Here is a 16,005-nt window from a genome sequence, read left to right as displayed (position 1 = left end):
TCGAAATACAATTTTGTTTGGCATTTATATTTCATGGCACAATGACAATTTCAATGGATCTACTCTCTTTTTCCCCTTTTCCTGACAACTCATAAAAACAGTGACGCCGTCTGAAGGCCAAGCACAGTGCTATCCTTTCCCGAAATGTCCTGCCGGACATCGACCTCAGGAGAATGTAATTATTTTGGACTCGGAGTTCCAAGGAATTCAGCATTCAATTTTACAGCTTAAAGTGTTATCCTCTTACTTTTTAGGACTTAAGGATAATAGGAGAGATCCTGAATTGATTTAGGAATCTTATTATTTTGTTCTTAGGCTTTTAAGCTTTCAGTGGCTATTAGGCTATTAGTTCAATTCTCATTAAAAATTTGTGAAAAGCCATCTCGCCTTGTCTGAGCAGGCGCCGGTGGGCCCTGTCGGATGATTTCTAACTGGACAAGCCTGCAATTGTTGGACTGCCGCCGAGCTGGGCCAATTGCTTCGTGTGGCAACAGGAAGCTGCGTCGTCTAAAATGAAAGACATGTCAACAGCAATTGGCACTCAGCTATCCTAGAGCGGCAGGACAGGCAGCAGCCAGGTCGCCGATGGCCATCATTATGCCGGATGTTGAATGACTGACCCACCGAGCTTATCGCCGGACTAGCCAGCCATCCGGACTCGCCCCCAGCTAGCCGGTTATCGCAAAATGGATCTGTTGCCTCGGTGACGGACAGATGGCTCAAAGGAGCACCGTTCTAATGGCGTGCCGCGACCACCGCGGGATGCGGCTAGGGCCAGACGTTAACCTATCTGTTCCGCATTGGTCACAAAACGTGCCAAAGTGGCAGGACCAGCAAAGGCTGCGACAAACAGCTGAATCAGCCCCTGGGGTCGGACGAGCGTTCAATAGGGAAATGTCCGTGGTGACGCCTCCGCGGGCTGCCTGGACTGGGATTAATCAGGTGGGAATAACCCTAGCTTCTAGGGTTTTAATGATGAGCCTTGATCCATAGAAAACTCGGGCCACGAGCGGAAACCTAATAAAGCCTCCTCAAAGGAAATTGAATTTAAATTTCAGGTGAAACTACTTTAAGAAAACAAACATCTAAAAACAGGTGTTTTCAACTGAGGGTTTACTTTAAAACTTAGTATACAACAGGATAGCTAGCTTGCATTGAAGCCATAGTTTACTATTTTGCACACACAGTGTAATAACAACCTTAAACTTTCATTTGCAGCAGTCGGAAACATCAGGATGCCCAAGTCCCATAACAGTCTCTACATTTTCGAGTGAGGCATTGGATAACCCATTGAATCACCGGTGGCGCCACTAAGCATCATTTAATCAGCCTGCTGCAAGATAAATCAGTTCCCAATTGAGGCCTTGTAGACCTGAACACTGACTGTGGTTGCAGGATAACCTGTGGCTGGCTCTGTGCAGTCGAATCAAGCCAAGTATTGAGTCCGGAGAGTTGATTTGATTTGCTGGACATCGACATCATGTTTCCCCTTATGAGACCGGGTGATCCAACCTAATGCAAGAGGGATGGGGCGGCATTGCAGGGGCTGCCAATGGGATCTCACACTGATTGGTCTTAAATCAAAGCAAGGATTAATGCGCTGGGAGAGGGCCGCCGTCCCAGTCCCAGTCCAGCCCCACGCCCCTTTGGACGAATACAAATAGAGGGCCAGACTCACTTTAAACGCAGTGCCGCACAGTCAGACACACAGGCAATGCGGGAAGGAAGAAGGCAGCATCAAGCCTCACACATGGGCGGGGGCTCTGAAAGGGGGCGTGGCAAAGACGTGAGGCGTGACAGCACATGCAGCCGGATGGATGGTCAATGAGACACTTCCGGTGTAGGAGGCCACAGCCGGAGCATTGATGTAAATGAAAGCCGTTACGCTTAAGCCGAGCACAATGCCCCAGCTCGCACTCCGGAAGCACTGCATCCACAATGGACAAGGGGTAGGCGGTGGGTGGTGGAAAAGGCTTTCGGGGAGTCACCTCCCATCTCAAACGGCCGGATTGTTGAGCAAACTGTTGCACGCCCTTTGGACATCCGAGTAGCAGTGCGATTCTCCGGGGACTAGAGCTGTTCATTTGACTTTTTTCCGGTCAAGAGATGCGAGTTTTACAGAACCATCTGAGTTCTTGTATCAGGAATCTAAACTAAGAAATATTTAAGCTCTATTTACTTTAAGCAAGTGTCACATAACATTCTGGCTAATTACCTCTGCCAATACTTCCTATTTGTATATTTTTCCATTAAATATTTACCTCAACGTTAAATCCGATTAATAAAGAGGATATTTTTATTTAAATACCAACAACTAAATGAAAAACATGCATATTTTATTGATTTTTCTTGACAATTTTTATCGCATTACTTTAATTGCAAACTGCATTTTTTGGCAGACCTTTTCATTCTGATCATTTCAATGAAAAGCTTTCTCTAGGATGGCCTTTTGTGACCAAAAACCCGGCAACACTGTGAATGTGAGGGGATTGAGCCACCAAATCCCAGCTAGTGGCAGGAGTTTGTCTGAATTCGTTGAATCGTTGCGGTGTCAGTTCACATGGAAATCCGCTCGAAAGCCATTCACAAATGTAATCCGCTGGCCGGGCCGGCTCAATATGCGGGCATGTAAATAATTGCCACCTCCGAACGGCTCACCACCGCCAGGGCCACCGTTAGCGATTTGTCCAATGCCCCAAAGGGTACTTCACGCGATTCCGTCCGTGCTCCGCCGTGCCGTGTAATCACCGGAATGCTGGTCTCCGGCCAAAGGAGCGCGACATTTTGAGTGTCGGCTCAATGAGCCGGCGCGTTGATTTCAAATAAATAAAAATGTTAATTTTAAAACGGGGCGCACCACCTCACCAGCCCAGCCCACTCCTGTGATGCGCAGCTCTTGGAAATTACAGTTATTCGCTGTACGTGTTTAATTATTTTTAAATCACGGTTCGAGGACGGGCACAGGACCACCACTGACAGTGCCACCACGGCGGACGATGTGTTTTCGCAGGCGAATCACGTGCCGATTGTCAGCTATTCCAGATCATTCGGCGTGGCCCACAACTGTCCACTTAAAGTATTATTTCTATGGAAGCCCTGTAACCTTAATTGCACGGACTATTTCATGCGGTTGAATTTGCATTTGTGTTTTTTGTAAATAATAATTATGACCTCTTTGTCGAACGGTCAACCGGAAAGCGGGGGCGGCGGCCAACCTGCACTTGACGCAACTTTAATGCATAATAAATGGAGCAAATAATAAATTTTAAGGACCCAAGGCAGGGAAATTTCCTTGGGTTACGGCTTAAAATGAAAGGAACTGACCCCCGAACAGACACACATACGCACGTCACACACCCAGACAGGAATGAAAAGTCAAAGGTCAAGCCACATAGAAAGCGAATTACTTTGTGGACTTAAGCCGAAATTTATGTTTTCGCAAATAAACCACAAGGCCAGTGGGTAAATGCAATGCCGTTATGCAAATGACAAACTCACTGACCGTATCTGGCTGGTTGTCTTTCCGTCCTTCCGTCCGGATAGAAGTTGATTAATTTTCTGCAGTCGGTTGTTTTTTGGGCGAATTTCTGTGTTTGTGTTTCCTCGGCCGCATAATGAAACCTTTTGTCAAGTTGTGGCTTCATTGTCTCTGCTATTTATTAATTAATCCAAACGTTTTATTTGTGTTTCCAGACAAGGAAGTCCGTCAAAATCCACTTCCCCTTTCGAAATTATTCGGTTTAGGGGGAAGTTGAAGAGTAGAGGCTTTTCCCGGCGTGTCCTTTTTGGGATTGGATTGCCGCAAAAGGCACAACATCATCATCGAATCAATCTCTTTTTCGTTTTCCATCAAATAATTAATTGCAAATTTGCGGTTCAGTGCAATCAGTTGACTTTGCGAAGGCCCCTGACCCGATTCCTTTCCTGTATCCCATACAAATTTGATAGAGAAGTTACGTTGGGAGGACCGACATGCTCTTTTCGATTTTAAAAATGCTCGAGTGAAGAGCAGCAGCAAGGCCAAGCTGCTTATGCAAAAAGGCTGACAGTTTCTAGAAACATCTAGCTACATAAGCTCTTATTTATTTCTTGGAATTCGCCATCATTTTGCCCCCACTCAGCAGTGACGTCAATGACAAGTCACTTGAACCAAATCGTAATCATGTAGAGCTCATTTGCCTTGAAAGCCGAGTGCATGCAATTGAGAAAGAAGGCTAACAGGATAACAGGTGAACGCCTTCAGTCGTCAGTAGTCGGACTCCAGGACCTCTCCGGCATCCAGGTCGCCATCATTATTGCCAGCGATAAAGATAATGGCCATTCGTGTATAATGTTGCCAGGAATCAATTGAATTATGGCGCAGCTCAAGGGCTCCCGACATACAACCGATGGAAAGACAGTCCTTCATACCTAGTCGAACTAGTCAAGACAATCGAGTAGCAAATTGCGTTGCCCAAAACCGAATGCTTGACTGGCTGCCCTGCTGCTCCGCCTCCAGATTCTGCCCCTGCTTCACCTTTTCCGCCGCACTTAACCTGGCCATTGTCTTTCTTGTCCTCCGAATGCAAACGGCATCCTAGCATATTGAGCATCTTCAGCAGCTCCTTTCCGTTTCCCCATTCCTTACGTCCTCGGGAGCTCTAAGCTCCTTAGTTTTGTTACTTTCTGCCCTGCACTGAAGGAATTTGTTTAATAATAAGAGAAACTGTTTTACTTGTAACTAATATTATTACCTAATTTTGTCCTTTCACTAAGTATTAGATTTAGATACAATTTTACAACAAATGTAATCATAAATGTGAAACGGACATCCCAGAAAGATTTAGTCTTAAATGTCAAACAAATCCTTGGCTGACATTATCAAAAATGTCATTGCAAAATATAGTTGACAGGGTTTGAATTTCAAACTTTAAAAATGTCAAAGCTATATTTAAGACAGAATGTCAATTCCGAGTGCAAAGTTGAAAGAACTCAAAAGTTTATGTTTCTACCAATCATTTAAGCTTAAGGACAAAAAACTTTAACTAAAATAAACAAATGTTTGGTGTTTGTACTTTGACTTGAAACAGTATAGTTTTTTTTTTCTGTGTACCTTTCGTTTCTGTCTCATAACTTGCATCCGTGTCCTCACTATTTGCATGCCACTGCCACTGCCACCGCCCCCGCCCCATTCGGCTTTCCCCTCTCGTTTTTGGTGGTGCGCTTCAATGGTTTTGTTAGTCCTCGCACTGGAATAGTATGTTAAATCCTTTTTGCGAATAAATTCAATTGTGCTTGTGCAATTTTTGTTTGATAACTGTAAGGCGGAGTGTCTGAATCTTCGATTGTGATTGCCGTATATATAGTAGTAGTCACAGACATGGCGCTTTTGTATGGGTGGTTCGGAGGGGGGATTGTGTGTGAATAGACAGCATTGTAGGAAATACTTTATGCGATTATGAAAATGCCTGATTGCACCTTCCGAGCTGGTCGAGCACTAATGCTATTTAAAGATTACCGCCCGAATTGAAGGCTATCGAGCTCACCCACTCCGGCTCCTGTTGATACTGCTACTAGTGCTAGTGAAATAAACAACCGTGCAAAGTTGGGCAAAAGTTTAAGCTTAAGCAGGATGCGGATGCCAAAGTGGATTGCTGGATGTTGGCAACTTAGACACAGTCAATTAAATCCGAAGCGGGGAAAAACTGCGCCCGCAAGCAAATAGAACGAAATCTAAATAAATGGCGGGGGTAACAGCTCAAAATGAAACTAATACAGCTACAAGCACGAAGACCGCTCCTTACAGCTTACTCCTTACTCCTTGGAGTCCTGCTGCACACCCTCCATGTCATTGCACGCGTTATCCTTCAAGCCAAGCAGCAGGAGTGAAGTTGCGCCAGCAGCTGCAAGCGTATAGCGAAATTAAATAGAAAGTGGAAACTGCACTGGATTATCCCCTTTTCGCCAGGACGATGCCCGTATACCCTGCCGCAAGGATTTCCCATAGCACTGCTGGCTCTCGGATTCGGGCAGCTCCTGCCAGCACAAATTCCCCGTACTGAAAGCCATCAAAGTCGCAACAGAGATAAATGCGACCGTATATATAAGCGGGGAGGCGAGTGTGTGTGGGCGAAGTATCCTGGCATCGAAGGTCCTTGCAAAGGCAAAGGGACATTGCTCTGCTCATTGAACTATGGCTAAGAATGTAAGGCAGCCACCCGATGGCGTCTCCGGGCGGAGCCCCGTACTTTGGTTATGAAAATGACAAATGTGCTGCTGTTGCTTCACTGCTGATGTTGCTGGTGCAGTTACTCCTTCCAACTGGTTCCTACTGGTGCTGCTCCACTGCTGCACTTATAATTAAAATATGCAAATGCTGCCCCGGTATGTCAGCAGCAGGGCTGCCACATGTAAATATTTATGCAGCCGCTGACTCCGGCTACGGCACAGGCCCCGTCCCCGTCCCCATGGATTACTCCATTGCACATAGCGCATTTTATTGCCAGTCCCTCGGAGTTGGCATAATTTGCATGTAAACGCGCCATTTTTCTTGAGGTCACCCCGAAAACCCTCTCGAACCCGATCCCATAGACCCTTTTAATTATTTTGTTTGCCTGCTGCTCGCTATTTATGCAAATGCAAATGTTTTCGCATCAATTTCCAAGACTGTGGCACTCATTAAGCTCTGCCCGTCAGTCCTGCCACATCCTGCTCCAAGCCATGCCATACCATACCATTTGATTTCATCCGTTCTGACGGCGGCAACGATTATAATTGAGTTCGGAAAGTGTTTTGCCGCTCAATTGATTGCGCATACGCATCATGGTACCATAACAATATTTTCGCAATATTTATTCAATTTTTTTCTGGTTGCGGTCGCTGTTGTTTCGCCGTGTTTGCCACTATATTGGGCCATAAATTACGCAATTGATTCGTGCGTGGGCCCAGCGGTGGCCTTAATCAAATTAACCAGTACAGATGTAAATTAACTTTTCATATCGATTGCAATTCAATTAATTAGCATAAGGCCAGATGCCAAATGGTTACCCATTCTGAGGGAACTTGCGATTCCTACGAACCGGAAGAGGAATCACAACCGGGATACTCGGGCTTTAAAAGAGCATGAAAGCCATGAAAAAGTCATTAAGACCGTCCGAGTGTATGGGTAGACACCCAGACGGGTGTCAGAATTTTTATTGCACGCACTGTGCACTGATCTTGGAAAATAAAATAAGCAAGAAAAAATAAAAGGGCGCAAAAGAGAAAAAGCGAAGAAAGAAGACCCGACAACACCTTGCAACGTGCGGGCAGCGAAACGTGAACGTAAATTACAATTAATTACATTTTAATGACGCTTGTTTAATTCAGCGTTTACAATTGCATACACAATTATGGGGCAAGGAGGCTGCAACAAGGGGCGTAGCGCAAAATAATAAAAAAAAAAGGGGGTGTTAAGATGCAGGACACTCGCTCATTACCCCACTTGCACTTGGCTGGCTGCCACTTTTATGCACTCGCCGCCATTGAATTTAACAAATTTTTCCTCAGACTCACAGCCATATTAACGAGCGGAAATATTTTCTTCGGTCCACTCCGTCCCGGTCTGCTCCGTTTGTTCATTGCCGGCGTAATTAACTCGGACCGGCACTTTAATTAAAGTGCTCGCAGAACAATCAAAGGGAATTTAAACAGGGGCACAAACAAATAAATGACAAACTGAAAGGCGAACGAACACGGACGCATAAACGGGCGGGCGAAAGGAATGAAACATCCGGCGATCCAGCGATCCGGGAGCTAGCAATTTTCCTGAAATATAAGCACATTAATTCAGTGCGGGATGGCCGGAGGGGGAAACATCGGGTCGGGAAAATCAGACAACAGGCAAATTAAGGTGCGAATCCATAAACACACAAGTGCGAAGCTATAAAATGCCAGCGTTTGCTGTAGCGCCAATGGGGCGTATGCGTAATGCAGCCAGGCAGCCAGGGCGGAGGCAACATTCAGCAGATAGCGGATCCGCTCCATCTCTGGCTATGGCTCTTGCTCCTTGTGAATTGTGGCCATTGTGGCAACGGCAATGCGCATCAAAGGCATGGAAAGAATTCGAGGGGCAAGGATCCGAGGCAACGAATACGCAAGCAATAAATACGCTTCAACTATTTGGCAATGGTGGCGGGCAAATTTAAAATGAATACAGCTGGTGCGACGATGGTGGCGGCGGCGGCGGCAAGATGATGTTGCGGAGGCCACGACGGGCAGACATTAAATTGCAATTTATGCCAATGAGTTCTTAATGTACAGAGGCTACAGCAACAGCAACAACAAGGCAATACAGCAATTGCTTCCCCCTAATGGCCGCCAACTCGCCTGTAATTTATTTGCAAATTATTATTAAAAGTTCGCCTTGACTTGCCTCCGCCAGTTGGTAGTCGGCAGTTGGCGGTTGCCGGTTGCCAGTTGGTGGTTCAATTCTCGGCCAGTTCCTAAATGATTCGCACTTAGTTTGCTGTCAGCCACAAAAATACAACCACAAAGTCGCGGCCATAAATCAAGCAGGAGCCTCCTTTCCCTGTTCCGTTTCCCAGTTTGACCTTCGCTTTTGCCTTGTTTAGGTAACAATTCCTAATATCCGAAAGCGCCTTGAGTTTCGATGGGAGTTTATATTAACACGCTCTCAATTAGTTGCCAATTAGTCGGCTCTGCTGCTGTTCTGGCCTTGTTTCCTTGGCGATACATGCCTGCTGATGGCTGACATCGTGCTTATTCAATTAAATGCTCTGCACCAGCTCAATTTCAAAATCACATTTATCAAGCCATTAGTCTTGAATAATCGCACACTCCAATCCGCGTTAAATTGGTTGCTGCACAAGGAGAAACTATCTAGAAATACATATATTTTATTAAATTTGCATTAAAGGAATAGAAAATAAATCGCTAGTAGTTCATATAAATTACCTTATAAGGACGCAAAGCATTTTCAAATTAAAGTCCTTCCAATTTTTGGCTGTGCAGTGGCACCGTAGCTTAGCTCGTCGGGAATGTCGGAAGACACTCACATTAAAAGCAGTGCGGCCTGGCTGATAACGAAATTTGCCTACCATTATAAGCAGGCTTGCATTGCCATTGACAATGCCATCGGCTGGGACTGAGACTGAACCTGAATCTGCGACTGAGACTGAGGCTCCGAGTGTGGCTTTGCCTCTGTTAGTGGCAGCAGAGTACACAGATGAGGGGCTCAAGCACCGACGAGTGCACTCGAGGACCGCAGATAGCAGCAGGACGAGTTTCTAGCTAGAGGACGGGCAGGAGCTGGATCGAAAGTCAAAGCCAAGACAGCAGAAACCCAATAAGGTGGCATAAGATGATGACAACGAGTGCGACGAGGAGCAACACAAAACCAATTGTTGGCCGGGCCATAATGCACGGCAGCAATCGCATTAGAAATAGTTGGAAAATCAAAAAGATTATCAGACCGGGACAGAGGGAACAGCGGAAGAAAGAAACGGGCCAAAGATGGCAAGTGGAAGGATGGCAGGAAGAAAGGCTGGCTGGCTTACAAGAAGAATGGAAAATGAGGACCCTACTGCCGCACAATGGCGTGCGCCGTACAATGGAAATCAATTTGGAGGAGTCGAAAATCTTAGGAATTTAAATTGTCTTCCATGAACTGAAAGTGTTGGCGCTTGCATAAATATACTTTATGTATTTTATTTCAACATATATGGGAATAATTTATAATTAGAACTCAAACATGTAGATTTATATGAAATTGTATAGTAAACGTATTTTCTTATTCAAAAGTAATTAATAAATAATTATTTTTCATATATTGAAACTATTTAAATCCGCACCAAAAAGCCCTAGTAAACACTTGAACTAATTCATTAATGAATCCTTGAATGTATTGTTTTTCAATTTGTATTTAATTTCAAACAAAAAATATACGAAATAAGCGAACAATATGAGAAGCTTCTCGCAAAATGGCTATCAATGAGTGGGGGCTCAATATCGTATTATACCCCGAATCACCCCGATTCCTCTGCCAGCCCACATTTGTTCTGTGCATTCGGATCTGCGGTAATTGAACTAATACCCAAACAAATAATTGACCCGCTCGAACCGGCATTCAAATCAGATTGGGAACTTTTCAGCGTAAAATTGCATTTGCTGCCATTGTGCGACTGCCGATGCGGCTGCGGTTGTGGAGCCGCCGACGTTTGCCACCGCCATTATGATAAATGCGCCTGGAATCAAATGATGCTGAAAAGTATGCTATGGTTTATAAGGCAGCCAGACACCGGGAAGAGCAAGAGCAAGAGGAAGAGTAAGAGGATTCTGGCCCGGGCGAAGTCCTGGCCCATCCATTCGATTGCCTGGCGAGGAATGACTCGACTTGCTCTGGCTGCCATTGCCACAACGAATTAGCGCCGTAAATCGCATTTAAATCGTAAAATTCCCCCAGCCAGCAAGTCGCTTTACATGCAGCTAGACAGGGAAGGAGGAGAAAGTGCGGGAAAGAGACATAAAACGAGACGGGGGAAAGAGAAAGAGCGATGACAGGCCAAAGTCAGAGTCTGAGATAGAAGCGGCGGGGTGCTTCCAAAGATTTTGATCCTATCAAGTAAATTGCATTTGGCAGTTTGCGAAAAAACTTTGCGCTGCCCGCCATAATTTCTTTCAAAGCCGCGCGCCACTCTTCTTGATCTGGAAAAACAATGAATAAGACATTGCAGTCCGGACTACGGAGTCCTGGCTGGCTAAGGAGGGTAATGAAAGTCAATAGCTTCCAGACACGCCTCATTTGGCCAAGAAGATGACGTGACATCGATATCGGTAGATGCGTTCCGTAATTAGGCCGATTGCCCGAAATCCCATTAAAATGTACGATGTACGACATGCTTTCTCGACATTAGAGAACATACTAGAAATCGGATACAGGAAAATAAATTATTGGTTAATTTGAAAATACATAAAGGATAAATATGTCAATAGTTTCAAGGAAATATTTTGATTCAAAATGCTAAATATGGCATTTTTGAAACCATTAAGTGAAGCTTTATATCAAAGTTCATACTATTAAAAAACAAAAACAAACAAATTCATTAATAAACTATAAATTATAATATAAATATGGATTATATATTTCAATAATTTTTAGAAGCTGTCATACAGATTTAATTCGCGATTCAGGCGACGAAAAAAACCACCATTAATTAATGCAATTGGTTTGTAGTAGCCCCAATTAGGCCATAAATAATAAATCAAATTGGCACATTATATCACATTATTAGTAAACTAAGCTTATAAGCAACGATAACAACATATTACAAAATTCGTTGATACTTCTAATTAAATACCATTAAATGTTTACAATTTGAAATATTTTGATGAAACAAAAATATTTAAATGGAAGCTCTTTAAAATTTTAAACTCTTTAACATGTTTTTAGTTTCAAATTTTCATAAAAACCAATTATACACAGAACCATTAAGAACTCTAGTTAGCGAATAGCAAACACACTGCTGAACAAGGCTTTTATTACAATTGGTTTCTTATCAGAACCGGCTGTTCGGCTTGCCATCTAACGTTTGTCAGCGTTGCCACCTCGTGCGAATATTCTTATACGATTATTTCGCAACGATCGTATCAGAATGCTAACATTTCTGTTAGGCATTTGTCGCCCCGCTGTTAACTGCCCCTTTAGCTCAGTGGTAGAGCGTTGGTCTCGTAAACCAAAGGCCGTGAGTTCAACCCTCACAGGGGGCAACTGTGGTCTGTGAACAAAATTGTGATCCCGCTTTTTTCTCATTTTGCCCCAATAGTTTTTATTTTTTTTTGCATATTTTCAGCCCCATTGAAGGCTTTATTTTTTTGGGGGCAAGCTGGATGGGTTGATTGCTCTGGTGATTCAAAACTGGCCTTAACTGGCTGCTGCAGCAATTTCCAATCGATTGCGCCATGTTCGCACTTCATACGATAATGTTGAAGTTTTGCAATTTGCGGCAGAGGAAAGTTCGTCTTTTCGCCTGGACTCTCCACCTCAAGATTTATAGAATATTTTTTCTTGGCTGGATTTGCTGGCAAAGTTTTTTATGTTTTTTGACTTTGGCAAGATTTATGCGGCAAAGTCGCCAGGAGTTGGAGTGTGCTTGCGCATGTTTCGATAATTTGCGTGATTTTTGCATTTATCCGGCCCAGAAACGAGCAGTGCGAGTGCGAGTGCATGTGAAAGTGGATCTGAAATGGTGGAGGCTGCCATGGCGGAGGGGGCATCATTAAAACTTGCTGCCACTACAAATGTGGGCCAGGCCATGCGCCATCCACCGTCCGCCATCCTTCGTCCCCTTGATGTTGTACACATTTTAAATAATTTTATAATGATTCCGTATTTATTTCAGCTGGCAATTAAAACTAGCTTGCCGCATAAAATATTTACTTGCAATTAGAGCAGCTGCCAAGCCACTCAAGTGCAGCTCAGCCGCGCCTCCGCGAAGGATGCGAACGATGGCCGGAACGGTGAGAGGATGAGGATAGGAGAGCCCCTGCGAATCAAGAAGACGGGGCATTGAGGCTGGCCGACTATGTGGGGTCGCCATGACAGACACTAATTATGGATTGTGCAATTTGCGACGTGCAGCTAACCGCAAGACATGGCAGCGACACGAGAAGGATGTGCCACAGGACACACCTCACCGCCACTCGCGATGCCATTTTGTGGTTCTTTGCAGGGGATTGGCCGCATTACACCCCTCGAATCGAGCTCGTCTTGGTCAGGGAGGGAGCCACCTCTTAAAATTAAAACTTGTTCGCGGTGTACTGAGCAGAAGGAAAATATATTATTAATTCCTTATCGTAGTCGAAAGGACCTTAAAGCTGGATTAAAACTATTTCACACATTTAAACAGAACATTATCATGGAAACCAAAGTTGCCATTAAAATACTTTTATAATAAACTATGCAACTATTACAAGAGCATATATACTAGATATAGTTGGTGCAAGGACAAGCAAGAAGGGACCGCGCCACTTCCAAGGACACGTTGCAATCGCCCGCCATTAATAAGAAAGTTTGGTCGCTGCCTGCTGGTAATAAGCAAATTGAGATGACAAACTTTATTGTTGATTTTGTGTCCCCACATACACATGCTCCGCCGACTCTGGCCCTGTCTCTTTCTCAAGTTTTCATACCTCTCGCTCGCTCTGACACTACAGGGGTCTACTGGGGAGCTGGGGCCCCTAAATGAGTTATTTAAGTAGCACTCGCGCCCCAGTTTAAATGCGCTCGTAATTTGCCTTTGTGCCATCAAAGTTTCCTCCGCATGTGTGTGCATGTGGCATAGAAACACACACAGTACCCCACTGCCGGGTACGTAGATGTAAGCTATTAATGCGCCTCCTTGGGAGACGGCCTCAAAACACGCCCCTCATACTACTCAGGGCACCGAAAAAAGGCAAGGACTATTTCTTAGCCTGGTATAAGAAAGCTTTAACTACTTTTTCTTTCATAGGTCCTTTTTTATCCAACCTTTTTTAAAGCAAACTTTTATTAACTGTTAATTGTTGTTTGATATAATCACCCATTAGTCCTTAGATTTCTTTCAGTGCATACCGCATCTTATATAGAATGTGCGACGTACTTTTGAGCTCCTTTCATTTCGGGGCCCTGTGCTTCTGGGTCTTTGCGCATGTATTTTACTTGGCTAAGTACGTGATTTGATTAGCGCCCGAAAAACCTCCCAATTCCGGGTTATCCTGCTCACACACACTCACGCACATACACACACGCGGGAGTCAGAAAAGTCGGAGTGCGAAGCATTTAAATCCTATGACAGAATTAAATGAAAATCCTTGTGTCGCCGGCAAATAGAAAATCGCCTGTTGATGCTGAAAATTATAGCGGACTATTTCTCATTTCATTTTTCACTCGGTCAGTGTCCTGGACGATGGCCGCTGCCCCCTCGATGGCTCGATGTCCTTTGGTATAGCTCTTCAGTGCACTGGAATGTCAACAGCTGAATACGTGAGCAAACATAGAAATGGCTGCCATTGACATAGGACACAAGAAGACACACACCACCACATCCGCATCCACATCCACACCCACTCACACTTTAACACATGGCCATTGCAGTGAGAGTCCTGGGAAGAAGTAAACGAGACATTAATGCTATTACGCGTGCCCTTGTGTGAGTGTCGCTTGTGTAAAAAGCAACTAATGAGAACGGAAATAAAAACCGCTCGAGGAATGCTGATGACTCTCCAAGGATGGTATTTAATATGCGTAAATGTGTTTGGGTGTGTGAGTGTATTTGAGCGGTGTCCAACTAAAGAGTATGCTGCTCCTCCGAATTGTGTGTGAAAGTCTCGTGTGGGAGCAGCTTGACTCCTGGCTCCCGACTCCGGATCGGCCTCCTCCTGGCAACCCATTTTGCACGCGCACCCAAGCACTTAGCATCAATTTGGTGGCCCGTCCATAATACCCGGGAGTGGGGAATTACGGAAGGGCCGGCTTGTGAAAAAGGAGCGAAACGGAACTCGCCGCAGACAACTAAGTAAAAGCATAAGTAAGGCACATAAATCAAAAATTCAGTGCCGCCTCGCATTGCTGCCTGTCAGAATGGCACGCACAAATACTCACTCAGTGCCAAGAGGCCTGGAGTCCAGCTCGAACTCCGGGCACTGCTCCTGCTCCTGGCAGACCGTTTGCCTCCTACCCACAGGCCCTTCGAAATTCCAGGAGCCCTCGGGCAGAGCAATTACCAGACAAGTACAGAGGTAAGCCCACGGCAAGTCCGAGCCAAACACAATCGAAAACCCAGCTAGCGTGAAATATTAAGGCTCAAGCGAAATAGCTGCACTGCCCAAAAACCCTCAATTTTAGTTCTCATAAATGCACTTAAAAAAATATATAAAATATACAGAATATAATCCATAATATCTGTTGCAAAATATTTTAGAAAAAGCATCTAACATAATCTAATTCTAAAAAGTCCTTCTGATTTTTTTAAATTTTTATAGTGAAGCAAAAACCTCTAGATTTCTCACTACCACCTTCCTGCATAAGGACTTTGACTCGGACGAAGCTATCCAACGGGAAAGGACAAAACGGAGGTCCGCTCTTCCTTGGCATCCTGCGGAGACGGCACCTGCGGAATGCCGCCGACGTTCGGTGGAATCTCTGTGAAAAATATTTCTATGCACTCCTCCTGCCTGTCTTATCTAGCTCCTTTTGCCGGCACGGCTCCTTCCATTCCTTCCCCCCAAGTCATGACCATAACTCTGCCAATGCGGGAGATATATAAATTTGCTGTGGCCAGACAGGTGTGTAATTTATTGATTATTCCGCTAGATATGCTCGATGCCACGCCCACCACACTCACCATACACACACACACACTGACTAACACATTCACACTGGCATAGCTGAACTCCCACTCACTTGTTTAGACATTTTGTCATCTTCAATTTGTGTCTGTCACTCCCGGAGCTCCTGGAGGCAGGACATCCTTCAGAAGGGCTTCTCCCTGCTCCCTGTGTGTGTGCGGTGCATTTCCGAAAGTGGATTACAAGCTGAAGGCACTTGTAATCGCTGTGTTAAGCCAGATAGGGGATGGATGCTATTGAACCGAAGTTCGGTTTCAGCACAGAAACAAAAATTTAACAAATGAATATTAATATATTTTATGCCAAGTGATTGGAATCAATTGCAAAGCCATTATTCATATTCATCGAGATAAGGCATGCAGAAAACTAAATTTAATTTAGATAGCCCTGCACTCGTAAATTTAGATGATTTTAAATATTTTTCACAGTGAACTCTGCGGACTTGGCAAATGCCACTGCCTGGCTTCCTTCCTGGCATGGCTGGCATCTTCATCTATTTGCCAAGGCTCTCCGGCAGGCGGCGTTTATTGAGTTTTAATTGGATAAGTTATAGATGCTCATGTTGCATAAATTCCGGAGACTCCTTTGTTTTGACACCTCCGGTCTAGATCCAGCTGGGGGATGGAGGCCGAAAGAATCGGC

General features: G+C 44.7%; 1 non-coding gene across 1 annotated transcript; it reads left to right on the top strand.

Moving 5' to 3' along the window:
* The first annotated feature begins 11,673 nt into the window (after positions 1-11,673).
* On the top strand, positions 11,674-11,745 carry TRNAT-CGU (transfer RNA threonine (anticodon CGU)). Its single transcript has one exon. It is a non-coding gene; the product is annotated as a tRNA-Thr (tRNA).
* The last annotated feature ends 4,260 nt before the right edge of the window (positions 11,746-16,005 follow it).

The sequence above is a fragment of the Drosophila bipectinata genome, chromosome 3R (genome assembly GCF_030179905.1).
Source record: "Drosophila bipectinata strain 14024-0381.07 chromosome 3R, DbipHiC1v2, whole genome shotgun sequence".
NCBI classification, from domain to species: domain Eukaryota; kingdom Metazoa; phylum Arthropoda; class Insecta; order Diptera; family Drosophilidae; genus Drosophila; species Drosophila bipectinata.
This window is presented reverse-complemented; position numbering and strand designations above follow the sequence as displayed.